This window comes from Temnothorax nylanderi, unplaced genomic scaffold (genome assembly GCF_030848795.1).
Source record: "Temnothorax nylanderi isolate EJ_2023f unplaced genomic scaffold, tnyl_v1.0 TNYL_tig0001_pilon, whole genome shotgun sequence".
NCBI lineage: Eukaryota > Metazoa > Arthropoda > Insecta > Hymenoptera > Formicidae > Temnothorax > Temnothorax nylanderi.
The window spans coordinates 2,600,758-2,618,421 of record NW_027249063.1 but is presented as its reverse complement, the minus strand read 5'-3'; the positions used below and the strand labels follow the sequence as shown (position 1 = coordinate 2,618,421).

The window sequence follows — 17,664 nt, the reverse complement described above, 5'->3', positions numbered from 1 at the left end:
TGTCCCCGTGTGTAATTCGCTATTCAATGATCCCCGCCCATGTTCCAACCCCCGTAAGCGCGGCACGGGGTTGCTTCAAGAGCGGCTCCTTTGAACGCCGCCCGCCTTTCTCTCCGTCGCCAATCCTACCAAATATCTTCCCCCAATCTGTTGCTTCAAAATTGCCCTGACCCCAATAGCGATGTGGTAGGTCAAGGACTGGTACAAAAAAAACGGCGTGGTCACGTATTTTTCGTGAGAACTTTCATACAATGCTAACATGCTTACAAAGTAGCTAAAATACAATGCTAACTTGCCATGCAGTATACTTTTATTCGGAAAATTTTTTATTCGGAATAATTTGCAATTGTTTGTATCTTTGAACCAAAATAAGGATAAAATATTTGTAAAATAACTTGCGGTGTCAGTTGCTTTTGTGAGAAATAATTTTGATTTCGAAGAAATTACTTTTAAGATTCTATTTTTTAAGTGATTAGGTAAAATACGGCAATTAAATGGTTGCAATAAAGGATGATCTTATCGCAAGAGATGCATGTCACAAGTTAGCGAATGTATCTTCCAATCATTTACTATAAACTGTCAATTTTTTGTTTTGTCAAATTCTTTTTTTAAGAATTTTATTATTTGTTATAATTTTTAGCCGATCTTTGCTCTTCGCGTTTTTTTTTATATTTTATAATTTATTACATAGTTTTTAGGCCGATCTTCGCTCTTCGCGTTTCCAACACGGTAACCAGAACAGATGTACCGGCAACTGCAAAGCTGATAAGTGTGACGACCTCCCAGACTCAAACCGCACCCTCACGCTGGAAATCTGAGGGTGTCCTCACGGCCAATCCGTGCGTGCGCGTACATTGCGTGACTTCGGCCTGTATGCGCCGCGATGCATATCCGAGACATATATTTTTCACAGTGTAAAGTCGCTTTATGCGGACATAAAATGACTAATGCGATTTTCTTCCGACCGATGTATTCTGGACAATATGTTATAAATTTCGACATAATTACCGTCAATTATTACTTAGAATTACTGGTATTACCTAACGTTCCGAATATCAAGTGCTGCTCTGTTAAGTAAAGAGGACAAAGTGGTAAAACAAAATCCCTCTGATATACCCCGAGCATTGGGCTTCTCGGGCGTAATTGTTCTCATTAACTGTCTCAAAGGTGATACAACGGCATTGCGGAAATTCCACGCAGGAGTTAATCGTTCGATGATGCAAAATCCTTTCACTCTGCCATAACCGCTTTACGTCATTGCCCAAAGCGTTTTCTAACGCACAGCGTCTTAAAATCGTAACTTTTAGAACTGATTTATCGCTTCAGTCATTAAACTTAATCGTCGAAACTTAAGCAATAATAATGGGTTATAACAAAAATATACTTCCTCCTATATTTAATATATCGATTTACGATTTGTGTTGATCAATTAAAAAAAAATTGCATTCATTATAGAGTGGTATAGACTAGTGCTCTTTTATAATTAAAAAAAAATTTAGCGAAGATTTCTTTATTTCGTTTAATAATAAAAATTCTGGTCAGCTGTTTGCCATTGTCGGCTCGGTTTTTTTTTTCCATTAGTTTGTCGCCATATTTTTCTTTCTTTCTTTCTTTAGTTTACGTTTCTGCTCCGCGCAAACGAAGTGCCGACTATCGTCGGAGGGGAAATGAGATGGGACAAGCGAAAAACATACAGAACCAGTTCACGCGGACATGATGGCTGCTCCCCCTTAATGGCAAATGCAGCCCCCCGTGCGGTGCATCGTCGGCCCTTTTCAACCAATGGGATTGCCCGCCGCGTTTCGAACAATGGTGCGACCGAATAGATTAATCAAACTTAACCGAGCCAATGAAAGCCGTGCAAATCCCGCGTGGGGGATGCATGCGTGCGTACGTGCGTGCGTGCCGCCCGTTCGTGCGACTGTAAGCGAGCAGCAGTTGCACGCTGCTCGCCCATTTCGCGTCCTAGCGATGTCATACCGGGGAGAACTATGAGAATACATCGTGATGCCGCGCCGCGCCGCGCCGGCATCATGGTGTTGCGAATTTAACGACGATCTCGAATCGACAGCGTTTCGGAAAGGAACCACCTTTGATACCGCGGAGACCTTTGCCCCGATCTGTCATCGAAGTCATTCACGGTATATGAAATGACACTTTCTAATGATAGTTGTTGCTGATGCATCCATTGTTGCGTTGAAGGTTTATTAATCCTTTCTGCCCGCGGCGACTGTACCGTTCGCATACTGAATATAATCGTAAAGCCAACAACACTTAATAAAGAGAGGGAAATGAGGCACTGGTTCGCCATCGTGCGCAAAGATATATATAGGGTTGTTTCTAGAATAAAAATTATTTCTCAAAATTAATTAACAACATCGCTTGTTTTTCAATCGTATCAGATTACTGAGATTGCGAGAGATCATGAAATTCACCCAGAATAGATAGGCTGAGCCCGGTCGTCGAGGTGCATTTCAACGTATTTTCGAAATGGCGCCGAGGGGACGCGTGAAGGTATCGAAGAGTATCAAGAGGGGAGAGTTTTTCGGGGGCTGCTGCTGCTGTAACCAGGGCTTTGATGAATGAACCGGGGGCTTCATGCCGCCTCGGTCGGCGTTACCCACACGGCAGCTGGCCACGCCGCGTTGATTGGTCGCGCATCACGCCGCGTTTATGGATCTTTTGCAAAGCGATCAGCGTATACGCGTCTAAGGTCCCCCCCTAACCAGGACCCCCGTAGATCCGCGTTGTTCTCGCACGGGATACCAAGGTGTGCGCCCCTCGTACGCGAGCAGCCATGGCCGCGCTCGGCGAACTCCATGTTCGATGGAACGATGTTTATACATTTCCGAAAATCCACGACATAATATTACTATTACTATTATTACTGCTCGTTTGTATTACAAGCCATGCAAATATTCGAAACAAGGAAAAAACGCTATGGGGATAAAAAAAATAATACTCCGGAGCAAATGTACGAATTTGTTAATATTAACGTCGGTATATAGCTGTGGGATTGAATGCAAACTGTATGAGTATTGTATTTGGCTTGGTCAATTACGGCAATTGTCAAGTTATGCAACATTGATTTTGTAACAGTCATATTAGCAAAACGTCTTTCACTTGCAATTCTGCATATTCATGCCATTTTGTCTCAATCGCGGGAGAAACGAGTATCTTACGTATCCTAATACATACTTCGACAGCTTTCGAAGATCTTCGGTGATTTTCTGATCCTAGTCGCAACACGCCTGAGGATCGGGGGAAACGGAGAGGGTTCCCAAAAGTCTTTTGAGCAGAACTAAGTTCGTAACGCGTGATGACATGCTTACTTACGCCAGTTGACGCCGATGCTTTTACGCTTTTCGGCCGGCGACCTGCAACGGAGAATTTGATTAGGTCAATTATGCGGCGCCGATCGGATCTTCACGTGAAATTAGATTGGCCACGTCGGTTATTACGCCACAAACGGCCTTTTTATCTAGCTGCAGCCACTTGGGGCGTTCCGTCGCACGCTCGATCTCTATCTCTAGGCTTATGAGGCGGTGCTAATTTAATTCGCATCTAAAGCAATATCGCTACCATTAAGAATTGTGTAGAACAACATGTCAATCCAACGCATACAAAGCGATTCATTCGGATTTTGACACTTGAATAATAGGCTGCATCTTTATTAATACACACATCGTTGTTAATTCATGATTTGTGATGGATTTAAGAAGGAAGTAAATTAATTAACAAAAATTTTTATATATTTGTGGATTAACATTTTTTAAATATGCAAAATTAATATTCTCGATTTGTCCCATTATATATATATATATATATATATATATATATATAATAGTTTTATACTAAACAACTAAACAATAATATAAGGTTCTCGAAAATCGCTTCGTCCCGCCCTCGACTTTCGGAAGTTACTTTTACACGATCGCAGCCTATGTAATACTTGTCACTTTGACAAGTATTAGATCTAATCTCTTTTACTAGTGGTGCCGCGTAGATTTTCCGTGGAAAAAGGGTTGTTCCACAGACGCACTAAGCCGAAGATTGGTGTGATTACGTTTATACACACCAAATCCAATAATCCTCGTCTTTTTCGCGAAAAATAGAATTTTGTGACACTTCGTTCCGACATCATCTAACAATAAGCTTCAGACCACAAAACTCAGAACTGTCAGTAGTATACAATATGTTTTGACGGGGGATTTGAGTTTTGATGCGATAATATCTTCAGTTCAGATATTACTCGAGTGAATTTGCTTGTTGACCAAGTGAGTTTGCCAAATTCTAGGTTGGTGGTCTGGTCTGAAGCGGTATTGGATATATGTCAAAGAACACATACAAACTTTAGCCTTTGCTTCATAAGTATCCACTAATTCGCGATTACAACAGATTATTTTCAGAGGTCTAAAACCAACATTACTGGAAGTTCTTTAAAAAAATCTAAATTGTTATAGATAACAAATATTTATTTATGTATTACTGACAAAATTGCGCTTAAAGGCCAAAGACAACATATAAATTCGAAAAAATGTAATTAATGAAAATTTTATTTCAACTAACATAATTATTATTTAACAAATAAATAACATATACTTAAAAATTAAAAATACATTTTAAATATCGCGGACAATTATCAGGAAGAATTACAAAATAACTAAAAAAATTAATTCAAATTGAGAAAGAAAATTTAAGATGATCATAAGTAATTATTTGCATAAAGTAACTACAAATATAGAACAGCTCGAGGCTAATGGGCATTATATCTGCATCCGCTGGAGATCTGAGGGCTCGGATATTTAAGCTTCATTACCTTACCCGAAGTTGGTAGTCGTAAAAGGAAAAATGGTAATGATTTGTAAATAAAAATTAGGCAATCAATGGAGAATAATATAAGTCAGTACGTAATTCATTCATTTTAGACAGCGTTAGATATCCATAAGACAGGTGTCTCATTGTTTTAATTATTACAGAAAGTGCTATTTTCTTTGTTCGGCATTTTCCTCGCATTTTTTTTCCGTAGAGCAGCATTGTCGACAAGAGACTACGGTGTCAAGATCCAACAATCTGTAACGAAAGCGTAAAGTCTTGCCTCGCAGCGTTGGTCGGTTAAAGACCGAGTCAAAAGAGGCCCACACCCCCCCTCCTCTCTGGCCCCTCTGTCTTCGTTCCCAAACCCGGTGCGTATGAATCGAGCGTACAAATATGATTTAAGCGTGCAGGAGCCGAGGGTTGAAAAAGCGGTTCTGACCGAGCCACGGCGCACTTTTCAGCCCCTGAAAACGAAGCTCGTCGTCGAAAACGAAGACCACCCTGCCTCGACGTTCGTGCAAACTACGTGGAAAACTGTGTGCGCACACACGCGCGCGCGCACACACACACACACACAAACCCAGGCACGCGCAAATTTAGGTGTGTAAGTGCGTGCGAGAAAAATCTGTGGAAGCGTCCATGGCTAAACGCTGACACGGTAACATCGCGCGTTTAGTTAGGGTAGTTAAAACGGTCCAACTGGATTAGTTTCGTTTGGTTATGGCGATGATATAGACGTGGACACGGGGAATTCGACATTCCTCGTTAAGCGTTCGCGCGTGGATCGACCGGCTTGATCCGTTGAATACGCTGATCCATCCTGATATGCTTACTTAGTCAAATTGTGCGAGGTGGTTATTCGGCAATAATTTGACGAGAATATTTATGTCTCTTTACAAAGCAATGAAAAGTTGTAAATAAATTCGACTTTAGAAAAAAAACGTTAAATTTGTTTGCTCTTTAATTACTTCTGATATCACGGATTCGTTTAGAAAATGCATTTCTAAAGTTTAATAATTGTAAATGATAAAAAATATATATCTCAAGCTAACTTTCTGAATTTGATTGAAAATCGTGCAAAAATACTTTTATTTTTATATAATAAATTGTTTTTATATATCATCTCAACACATTTTTTATATAATATTGAACGTTCTGACATAAGAAATATTTAACTGCAAAATAACTTAGCAATTTTTAACGTGTTTTACATTTGAATCGCCACAATATTTAAAAAAATTTTTATAGACTGCACACGAAGAAATACAGGCTGTCCCTGAACTCAATGCCAAAAATGGTACGATGGTTTCGGAGTTATAGGGTATTAAAGTTGCCTTTGTAAGAAAACAAATTGAAGTAAATGTTGTTTAATGTTCTAGCTTTACAAAAGGTGCTCAAAATTAATAAATTGTTTCGAGCTTTTTGAAAAATGTTTGGAGTTTTGCGGATGATATCGCAGCAGTATTAAGTGTTAGTTACTATAGTTGTTCTGGAGAATTTTTTGAGCACCTTTTGTAAAGCTTTAAACAGAATAAGGAACATTAAACAACACTTACTTCAATTTATGTTTTCTTACGAAAGCAACTCCAATACAACTCCGAAACCGTTCGGATTCGGACATATATGTTTATAAGATATTTTCGACTTGCTTTCATGGCTGCTAAAAGCAGCTGTGCCAGTTTTGACACTGTTCAGAAACGTTCTGTAATTTGTTTTTCTCGTTGTCTGAAAAGGATTTCTTACCGCAGCAGGACTGGCGGTATTGTAGGTATACTTTACTGAAATCAGTTGACAAATAAGCAATTTAAGAAAGCATCACTTGGACTTTCCGGGGGTAAAGCTTAACGGGAGTTAATGTCAGCTTAGCGGCTTATCCAGCTGCACCTAAATCCACCTAACAATAAGTATCGAGGTAAAGAGCATTATCTTACTAGGAAGTCTAGATCAAGGATCTCGATTTCTGAAATCGAATTTTCCTGTAATATTTATCGTGGCATCTCTTGTCGTCTCACGTCAAACATCACCTCTTTCAGCAAATTTCCCTAGAGTGTTATTTCTATCGAGGCTTTATTTCGCGTCGGCTTTATATACAAAAGAACAGCAAGCGCTTACAGAAACAATAATCTGCAAAACAACTATGTCGCAGGAGACAAGAAAGAGCCCAAAATCTGCGTATCCTTCGAGAAACCTACCAAATCATCTTAAACTTTCGAAAACTCTCGAGAGCGAAAGATCTTGTCGCGATTCTCGCTCAAGTACTTATACGAGATCGTGAAGTTCTATTCCCAGTTCGATTCCCTCGACAGATCTCTTCGATCATCGGCGTTCGATACCCGCGGGAAGTCCCAGAAGAGCGTTGTTCACGATGGGACTATTTTCAAGTCGTTCGAATCGGGTCCCGGGGCCGGATTCGCAACGGACCACCAGCACCAGCTGCCAGCGAGTCACCGAGAAATCATCGTCGGCGGCGGCGGGGCCCTCTCACGGGCTCCCGATAGGGAGGACACGGCGAATAATCGGTAAATAGGACGAAGTCGCGAGCGGGCGACACCGGGCCGCGTCCAATCCGTGTTCACGCAGCAAGCGGACTGTGACGAAATCCGAAACTCCGGGACCACGATGGATTTCGCCGCCGCGCGCGGGATCCTTTTTACGTTCGCGTTCCTACGTTGTGTGGTCAAAGAGATCGACTTTTGGCTCGTGTACATAAAGGATCAGGAACCTTTCGCAGCGCCGTTGGATGGACGCGATGAGCGCGGAAGCGGGGCACGAGTCGTCTTCGATGCGGGTGGTGGATGGATCCGATGTATAATTCGTATAATCTGTAAATCGCAGCTTAACGTCTCCAGAAAAATGGAAAATAAATTACAGGGAGTAAAATATGGATGTAGGAAGGAAGTAGAACTAACAATAAGTTTGGCTTAAGGCGCACAGAGAGAACGATTTCTTTGGATTTAGTAATCCTATTTGTTTGATTGCCATTTCTTTCATTGAAACAACATATGCTTAGACGAAATAATATTTTTTTGAATGGAAAAATTTTTGTTTTTATTCAAGAAACCTCTATTATTTAACGGAAAAGACACTATTATTTGAAGTAATATCTCCCAAACAAATAATATATTATTTGGTTACAATAAATGTAATAAGCGTTTTCACCGCTAGGCGGCTGCTAAACTCGTAAGTCAAATTCGACTAGAGACTGTATATAAGGCCCCACGGCGAAAGCGTCTATCACTCGCAGTTGTACACATCATTGGAATCCATCACACCGGTCACTCGAGTGATGGAGATATGACAATTATTTATTATTTATTTATTTATATATGTAGCAGTCAACCGACTACCACATATATCATATATATAAATAAATAAATAATAAATAAATGTTTAAGACATTTTTTATAAAGCATTGATATTTAAATGAAACAATAGTATTATTAAAGCGATAGAGAATATGTTTTTCGTTTCAAACAATTTTTTTATTTAAGACAAAGATATATATTCTTTGAAAAATCAAACAATCGTATTTGTTGAATCAAAAATTTGTTTGTTTGGACTATTCCAAAAGGTAAATTTCTTTGAATCTAATAAAATTTATTAAATCCAAAGAAACCGTTCTCTCTGTGCGGTGAAGAATAAAATAGCAAAAGATTGAAAGTACAAAATGATGCTTCTCCCACGCCAGGAATAACATTAATAAAAATTTAAAGTTTGGCAGTAAAATACAATTTTTAATAACGGTTATTAATTAATAAGATATTATGAATAATCAATTGTTAATGATTATTTCTTCTAAAGGGAGAAAAAGATATTATAGTTTAAAATAAGAAATTTGCAAGTTTTATTAAGCAACAACTCTCAAATGTATCCTTTCATTCAGACGCGTGTTAATTGGGAACGCAACCACCACTTTCAATGTATAGAATCGCGTTTTAAATAAATTTGATGATTAATATTCTCAATTTTAATTGCCGGTATCATCATACGTGTAATTAGAAAATTACAGATTCTCCGCCAACAGCCGTCCCAGATCCGAGCCGAATCCCGTCCTGTCTAGTCGATCGAATATGTAATTCGCGTCCGACTTTAATGAGAATGCATTCGCAACGCCGCCTTGCGAAACGGTCTCAGACGCTGCCGAGCGCCGCATAAGCGGCGAGATTTAATCGGCGTGATTCGAGTAAAGCGAGAAACGATCGATTACATCGTCCGGGCGCGCGCTGCCATGCCGCGGCGGCAATATCGGATGGATATCGGCCGAAACGTGCGGCCGAGCACAAAGGCGCCGCTCGCCATCGCCGCTGGAAAAGGCAAGCGCGTAAAGCCGCAACGCGGTATTACACGGAGGAACAGTTCGCGATGCCTCCCTCGCAAATGCACACGTCCGGTCCGCTCGTAAATGGTGTTATCCGCATAGTTCTGGAAGACGCGGAGAAATAGAGAGAGAGAGAGAGAGAGAGAGAGAGAGAGAGAGAGAGAGAGAGAGAGAGAGAGAGAGAGACATAAAAGCGATGAGAAGTCATCAACTTCTTCAAAGACTTGGAGAATATAAAACGCTGGTTACGATCACTGTTTTGCCAAATTTCTTGCCGCATAGATTTCTACGAGCGACAGAAAATTACACGTCACTCAATGTTTATTTCGATCTGAGCAGTTCGCAAAGTTGTTATTTATTCGTGGAAAGACTAACGTTCTTTTTTTTTATATCGGTCTTGATTAAGTATTTTTGCACAAAGTGAAAACAAAAGAAAGTGCGTAGCGCGGGAAATGCCGATTTTCTAGAAGTCACTTGGGCGACTTTAATCCTGGGATTTTTATCGTAATATTTAGGTCGCACTCTTATGCTCCGTTGCGCCTCGTCACTTTTGCAATTAGCCGCCTTTCTTCGCAACTATTCTTTTTCACCGTTAGAATTTCGTGATTACGCTGTCGCAATCGCTCGAGCAAATATTCATCACGGAACGGCTCTCTCTCTCCCTCCCTCTTAATAGTTCTGTATGATTGAGATTCATTCTATTTCGGTTAGATATCTTATTAATAACTTGCGTAGCAATAACGTTGTTCCCGTTTAATCCCGAGAAATCATTGGTCTTCCTTTAATTAAGGTAGAAGAAACTTAGGACGTTTCTGCAGCTCGAAATCTTTACAAAGTATCGAATTAAAGAACGGCAATTTTGAAGTCTCATAATCTCTAGCCGACGGTCCATTTTTGTGAGATATTGTCATAATAATGCAGGACCATTCTAATAAAATATGCTCAGGGACTCCTTTGCCAACGATCGCGAAGAGACGAACTTATTTTTCTCATCGCCATCCAGTTTGCCAACAGCTTTGCGGCGCAACCCCCATCAATTCCCCTCGGATTCCCCGACATGTTCATCGCTTCCGAGAGCCATCGAGGGAACCAGACGAAGCGACGGCTCCTCGTTTCCGCCGACAGCTAAGCGATCCCCGATCGCGGCCGCTTTCGCACAACTCATCCCTAACGTGTTCCTCGCCGAGACATTAAAGTCACGAACGGATGCGCGGAACGGCTAAACAGACTGCACCGCGTCGTCGTCCTCTCGGGTTCCCCTCGAATCTCGAAGCCACCACGAAGGTGAAAGAGGAGGCGGTGGCGGAGGTGGAGGAGGAAGAAGAACAGGAGAAGGAGAAAGAGAAGCAGAAGGAAGACTTGGTCGAGGAAGAGAAGAAGAAACTTCTCGGCGAGGGCCCTCGAGGCCCTCGCAATTTTTCAGTGGGATTTATTAGAGCATCATTCTAAGGCTTTACGACCACCTGGCCGAGCCAGTCATCTCCCTTCGCTCTGGCACTTCCACCTCGTTCCGTCCCACTCGACACTCTCGTTCGGGCTCCGGGCCCGACGAGAACGCGAGAAAGGATTGCGCGGGAGAGACGAGCGCTCGCTCGCTCGCTCGCTCGTCTCGTCTCGTCTCGTCTCGTCTCATCTCCTCTCGTCTCGTTCCGTCTCGTCCCGTCTCGTCTCGACGCGAGGAGAGGGCACAGCTCAGTTAATTATTTTAGTCTCACGCCGGGCCCGTCAGACTGCGCGTGCCCTTCATTAGACTGCCTCCGTCCCCGTCCCGCCGCACCCTCGGGGCACCGATCGTTTAGTGGATTACTTCGTCTCGGTACGCGCGACAAACACCGTCCGCTCCGAATACCGGTACCTAGAGTGCTCATTCTGCAATTACGGTTTTCGGATAAAATAACAATGCCAATCTCATCATATGTAGACATTATATTGGAGAAAATGATCTCAATTTATATTTCTAAAAGTTTTTTTGTTACCTATCAACTATGGTGCAATTTATGCTGTTGATATTTGAGAGAAAAAATATATATATACCTATCTATGCGTGAAAATCTATGATGTGTAAAACATGTGTGAAAATTATCTTCACCATACATTATTATGTCTTACACTGCATGATGACAGATAAGCATGGTAACAACAATTTTTATCCGCTGGACAGGCTAAATACTGCTACTTGTTTTCTAATCGAGAAAGAAAACTAAATAAGTATATTTCAAATGTGAGAGATGTATTTCATTCGAGTGGAAGACATGATATATCGCCATAACTTTCATTCTGTACACCGCTGTTTTCGAAGTCCAGATCCATCTCGACTTATCTCGCGCTGCCGAAAAGATTGAAATCCGTCAATTAACTCCTGATCGACGCTTTACGGGCGCGGGACTCCGAGACTGATGGGCCCCGCGAAGGCGCGAGGGAACACTGTCGGCGGAGAGGGGGAGGGGGGAAGGGGGGGAGGAGGGGGCCGCTTTATTATCGCACGGGGTGCTCAGGGGAATAAACGCGCTCAAGTAACAGCGAGACGCGAACGCTCGCACGTCCCCGGATTTGAGAATGGTCCGTCGCGCTTGCCGCGAGTTATTTAAATAAAGCCCTTTGTCGGGCCGGGTCGAGCCCATTACCGAAGTACCTTTATAGCCACGCGTGTACGCCGATATGCCATATTACCGTTTCCCTTTCTTGTTTCTTTTACTCATAAGGGCTCTCGCCTCCCTTCTCTCTGCCGGGCGACCGAGCGGACGCGTGCAAGCGCGCGAAACTTAGCACCGAGTTATATTTCGGACGCTCTCTCTCGGAAATATATATCGTAGTTACAAGGAAACGTTGGCGCGCTACAAAATAAAAATATCAGGCATCAAATAAAATTATACAATTATACGAAATACGGAAGGAGAGAGAGAGAGACACTTCCCCATTTAGATGATTAACGGATCGTTCGAGCAGCATCTTCAACGACAATAAACGCTATGGAGAATGCCGAGGAATCACACGGGTGGTTTGCGGAATAAGATGGGGATCGTTCCTCGCGCAATCACAAAATGTACGGGATGTCAGGGGTCGTCGCGTATTTCACCGTGCGTAAGTTACGCGCGAAACCGAATACCCATTGCGTATTACGGATTTACGTTGCGAGGAAACGTTACTACCGCTGCCGGTGGAGTCCAAGCCCGACCTCTTGGACTGGCGCCACATCAGTCTACCCGCGTGATTGCGAAAGCTTCATAAAGCACTCTCGTTTTTGCCGCACTTCGTGCTGTAAATATTCTTCGAGACCCTCTAGGGCCCCCCGTAATACAAGGCGCGCGAAATTCCATTCCTTCGTTGCTTAGACCTTAAATCTCGCCGACCGCTTTATAAACTGGAGCTAAATAAAACCGAATTTTTCTTTTGTGTACCATCCGACATTACATTGCCTTAGAATAAATAAACATTTTATCTGTTAAAGAATTTATGCGAGTAATGTTAAATTTTTAATTATTGTGAAACTCGGATTTATAGCGGAAAGTATTCTTTCCGCTATAAATCGAAATTAAAATATTAAAGTTCGGAAGCTCGATATCTAAATTATAGCGTTGACAAATGACGTGGCTCTTGGTGCAAAGGTCTCAGGGGACACTTCGGAAACTACGGGACACTCCGCGTCTATAATCTCTCACGGAAAGAGAGAGAATTCTCGCAGATGGTCTCGGAGTCGAGGGATCTATCGATCATACGTCTCGCCGTGGCCAATATTGTGGGTGTTCCTCGCGCTCGCGTTGGAAGGTCGAAGGAAAAGGAAAAGAAGTGTGAGAAAGGGGGAGGCGTAGACGAGAGGCGAAAGAAGCGTCCTATGTGTGTGGTGGGCCCGTTCGTAGGCCTGCTTGCGAACTATGCGTCTCAAAAATGTCAGGGCAGCGAGCACGCCCGTATGAACATAATTCAGCTCGTTATACGCGAACGGACCTCTCTCGGCTGGCCCCCACGAGCCGTGAGCCTTATGGGCCCCCATACGGCCGCATGGGTCCGCGTATCCTATGCGAGGCGAGGTCAGGGGGCCCTCTGTTCCAATTTTGTGCCCAATAAGACTAATTCCCTCAAAGGTGCCGCGCCTCGAATCCGGCCACCTCTGCGGCGAGAACTTATCGCCAAATTTTACGTAAATTATGTGACGTCGGGCATTACACCGTGCGAGCAGTTTCTGCAGAAAAAATCGCGTTTCCGAGACGCTCGTCGTCATCTGACGGTCACTAAAGGGATCCAGACTAGGCCCCGGGCCAATTATAGCGTTTTGGCAAATGTGTCTGCGAATTTATTTATTATTATGCCGCTACGTTGACACTAATGATTTTGCGCTCTCAAATGGGTTGGCTCAAAGCCTATGAATCAGCAATATTAAAAATAATTGAATGCAACGCAAGAAGTTAATTTAGCTCTAATAATACCTATTTAATAATTATTGGAAATATCAAATAATATTCTAACAATAAGTGCAAGTTATATGTTTGAGATCACAATCTTTAGAGAGATAATTATTAGAACATTTTCCAAGTATTGCTTCCAAAAAATCTAAGATCTGCACCTTTCAAATAATTTCGGCGGCTCTGCAGTGAATAATTTCCGTATCGAACATCTATCGTGCATGTCGAAGCTCGTGGATGCGCGCCCTTGGAGAGCCGCGTGTTGGAGAACCTCGCGCGGGCCATCTCCAATAATTTAGCCCGTCGCGGAGAATGCGTCAACCACGGCAAACAGTGGATTCTGCATAAATTCTGGCCGCGCTCGCGGAAGGCATTTAAAAAGGCGTCTCTTTCTTCCGCGGCGTTAAACGCCGGGTGGTCGTCCGACGGCAACCGATGGCCCAGTTCTAAAGTTATGCAAAGGACGCATTCATCCGCTCAATAAGGTGATCAGGAAGATATTTGGAGCATTTGGTAGTCTAACGAGGCGGTTAAAGAAAGACACCGGGGACCGGACTAAAACCACAGTTTTTCGTGAACGTCTATTCAGCTTGTGTCAACTCCACGGGAGGGAGACACAAGACTCGCACTTTCCCCCGCCATACAACGTGAATAATTAATACGTTTTTCTTTCCCCCGCTGTACCGCAGAGAAGCCGTATTTTATTTACACAGCCTCCAAAAAACGCGAGAGTCGCTGCTTTCTCTACGGTCGTTTTAAAGATTGTTCGAAATTGAAGATAAAAGTAAGGTATATGTATGAGCGAAAAATGTACATATAAACCTTCAACTTGTAATAAATTGGAAAAAGTCAGTTATAGAAATTTGTTGCTTAAATATTTCTACAAACTGATATTTTAATAATAACTAATAATAAGCGAAAGTATGACCGTACATGATATGTAATCAAACTAAGGAAAAACGTTGATAAACGATCAGGACTGAATCTTCGCTAATGCGGAGAATTGTACGTAAAATTCACTCGAATAATATTATTAGCAACCAAGATCCAGTCCTGATCATTTAACGGCGTTTTTCCTTAGTTTGACGATATTGCAATACTTGTTATAATGTATCCAGTACCCCTATTCTGTAACTCTTAACGACAGTGTCGGTATCGTTATGTTGTCGTTGCGCAGGTATACTATATGGGAAAAAAGCTGCGCAACTGTCGTTATGAGCACATAACGACGCATAACGAGTTACAGAATCGCACTACAGATCTCTTCTGTATAGTTTACGCTATGATCTCTCATGTGAATCCGGTCGAATCTCATTCAAGGAAATGAATGTTCATCTTCATTGTGTCCGCTCCGACACCTCTCATAGACACTTCAGGCGCCTAATAAGATTCCAATTCAATTACGAGAAAGAAATGACTCGAAGGTCATCGATCGTCGTCTTCTCGTCGTCCACCCACTCGAATTCGAGCGTAGAACGCAAAACAATTTCGGGGCGTTCCTTTGATGGGGTCCCGAGGCCCTCCTTTTTCCCCGGTTCCGACTCGACAGCAGAGCGTCCCGTCGATCCCGGCGCGCACGAATTTCTATTAAAAGCGGCAATTAGTCTAAGTCCCGATAAATCTTGATGAGTGATACGCCGACATCAGTCTCGTTGTCAAAGACGCCCGCGGCGCGGCCCGCACCGATTACCAATACACAAAAGCCGGGGCGCACGTACCCCGGGCTCACGCATACGCGCAGTGAACGTGTACGTATTCGGGGGACACGCGTTAGCGCGACGGACGAATTTCTTCGGACTTTTCTACGCCAGACCGCGGGGCCCGTTGTTATGTTAAACTAGGTGAGAAAGCCGGGATACGGGACTCTCCTCGCAGCGGACCCCCTCCCCTCCTGCCCCCCTTTCTCCATTAGAATTTTTAATGCGGCCGTTTAGTGGGCGCTGCCCTCAGAAATCGAGAACTGCAGCGGGGAACGCCGCCGCCGCGAGGAACTCCTAAATGCTCCGACCTCTTTCCTCTACCCGTTGGCCGCTTCCTCTTCATCTTCCTGTCTTCTCTTCTTTTCTCTTTCTTTCGTTCCCCCTTTCTCTCTTTTTTTTTCTTTTCTCTTCTTTTCTTCGTTATTTCGGTTGAGCCTTAAATGCCCGGGCCTTTCCCTCGGCCGCCTCGGAGCTGCGTCTCTGGAGCACGCCAAGAAGTGTCTTGGCTTGTATATGTATTCCGTGATTACGCGGCTGCACAGGTGTTTCTCGCGAGGATCGATGTCTAATCGCCGGCGGAAGCGGAATCGTTTTATTTCACGGTTTAACCCCTCCAAGTGGTCTAAACATCCCGATCGATTTGAGCGGCTGAGGCAGTGCTCACAAAACCGTTCCTCATCCGCGCGGTATATCTCGCGCTTTCTCCTCGCGCGCAGAAACGAATTATAGTGTAGAAGATAAAAGTTTTAACGTGCAACATCTGTTGTAATATTGACTCTCGAAGCTGGACCGATCGTATATGTGTGTTTGAGAAACGCATGCTTCTCCGGTACCCGAGTAGGTTTTCAATAACGTAATGTTGTTAAAACGTTTCACATGTCTGTCGTATAGAAATAAAACCTTTGCGATTTTTATTAAACTTAGCATTGCAGATTTTTCGTAGTTGCTGAAATTAGAAATATATAAAAAATTGAACTCCAAGATTCTCTTAAGAAAATTCAGGAGAAAGAGACGTTAAAAAATCTGTATTCCGCGGATCTGCTTTAGACTCAAAGAATTTAAGTGTTTTGGCGTTTGACTGCAAAATGACCTAAACCGACTTAAAACGCACCAGATTATCGTATGGATTAGCCTTTTCCGGTCAGAGAAAATAAAGAAAAAAGAGGAAAAAACCGAGAGTGTTACTGCAGCAAATTCGATTTCAGGGACGACGATCGCGACAAAACCGTCTGGTGTTCGACAAAGGGCAAGTTCAATCGATTCCGAGGTCCTCATGAGACTTCAAAATCGGCTAATCAATTTTTTCCACGTTACAGTGTGCTACCTGACATCCTCTTCTTCGTACGTGCGACCTTGTCGCGAGGGACCAATCGAGCCGGGACGTTTTTTTGTGAAGACCAATGGTGACGCCTAACTCACCAGCGGCACTCGACCGTAGTCCGAGTGACTCCTAAACTTAGGTACTGATTCCTGTATGACAATGTCCGAAAAGTAAAAACTGTCACACAGAACTATCGATCCGGAGCCATTGTCTACCTTCGCCCGGAAAACGCACGGAACGAATATGCTTCGCAACACTTCTTTCTCCTTCGATGTCACGCCCCGTTCCGTCGGCTAATTGTGAAAAAGATTTTTTTTCCGAGCTGCCGGTATCGGTAGCACATGTCCAATCGGATTTGTCAAACTTGGTGCTAACGGCTAAGGGTAACGATGGAGAAGACGGTAGATTAGAGCAAAAGTGGAGAGGCAATATTTCTTAGCTCCCTGTCGTGAAATTGCGCTGATATAATCGAAAAGCTATCGAGTTTTTTTTTTCAAAGATGTCTTACTAATGGCCAAAGTGGACAGAACGTAGCGGTAATAATTCGCAACGTTCCAACATGTAATCGTTTCTCAAGACATCAATATCACAGTTTTTAACCAAAAGAGCACACATATACAGCATTTTTAATTCCTAACACAAAACGTTGTGTTAAGAATTAAGAAGAAATTTTCTACAATTAATCAAAAATGCAATTAGCTCAGGTATATTCTCCCGCAATCTTCATTTGACGAACTGGTATATTCCTTCAGTCTACAGATTATAATATAAATCATAAGTATATATTGTTTCACGAATTTATTATAGTAATGATTTAAAACAGCTGATTAAATATATTTAAAATCTTCAACCGCATATTTGTAAAACTTGCAATCAACAGCGGATGCATGATTTCTTAAACCTTGTTCGTTTCACAGTCTAATCAGCTTATGAATGTCGTATTACGACTATATACCTTCGACGTATACCTTCAAACTATTCTTTTATAATTTTAATTAATAAATAATCTTAATCTAACGTCAGTCACGTGTGAATTGACTTCTTGGCCTGGTCATTCGGCAGGGCTCATTCGGAATGATTTCTCCAAAGTTGTATCTCTCTGATCAG

General features: G+C 42.6%; 1 long non-coding RNA gene across 1 annotated transcript in view; it reads right to left on the bottom strand.

The window, feature by feature from the left end:
* Positions 1 to 17,664, bottom strand: part of LOC139776812 (uncharacterized) — a 42,554-nt gene that overhangs the window by 2,212 nt on the left and 22,678 nt on the right. The window lies entirely within an intron of this gene.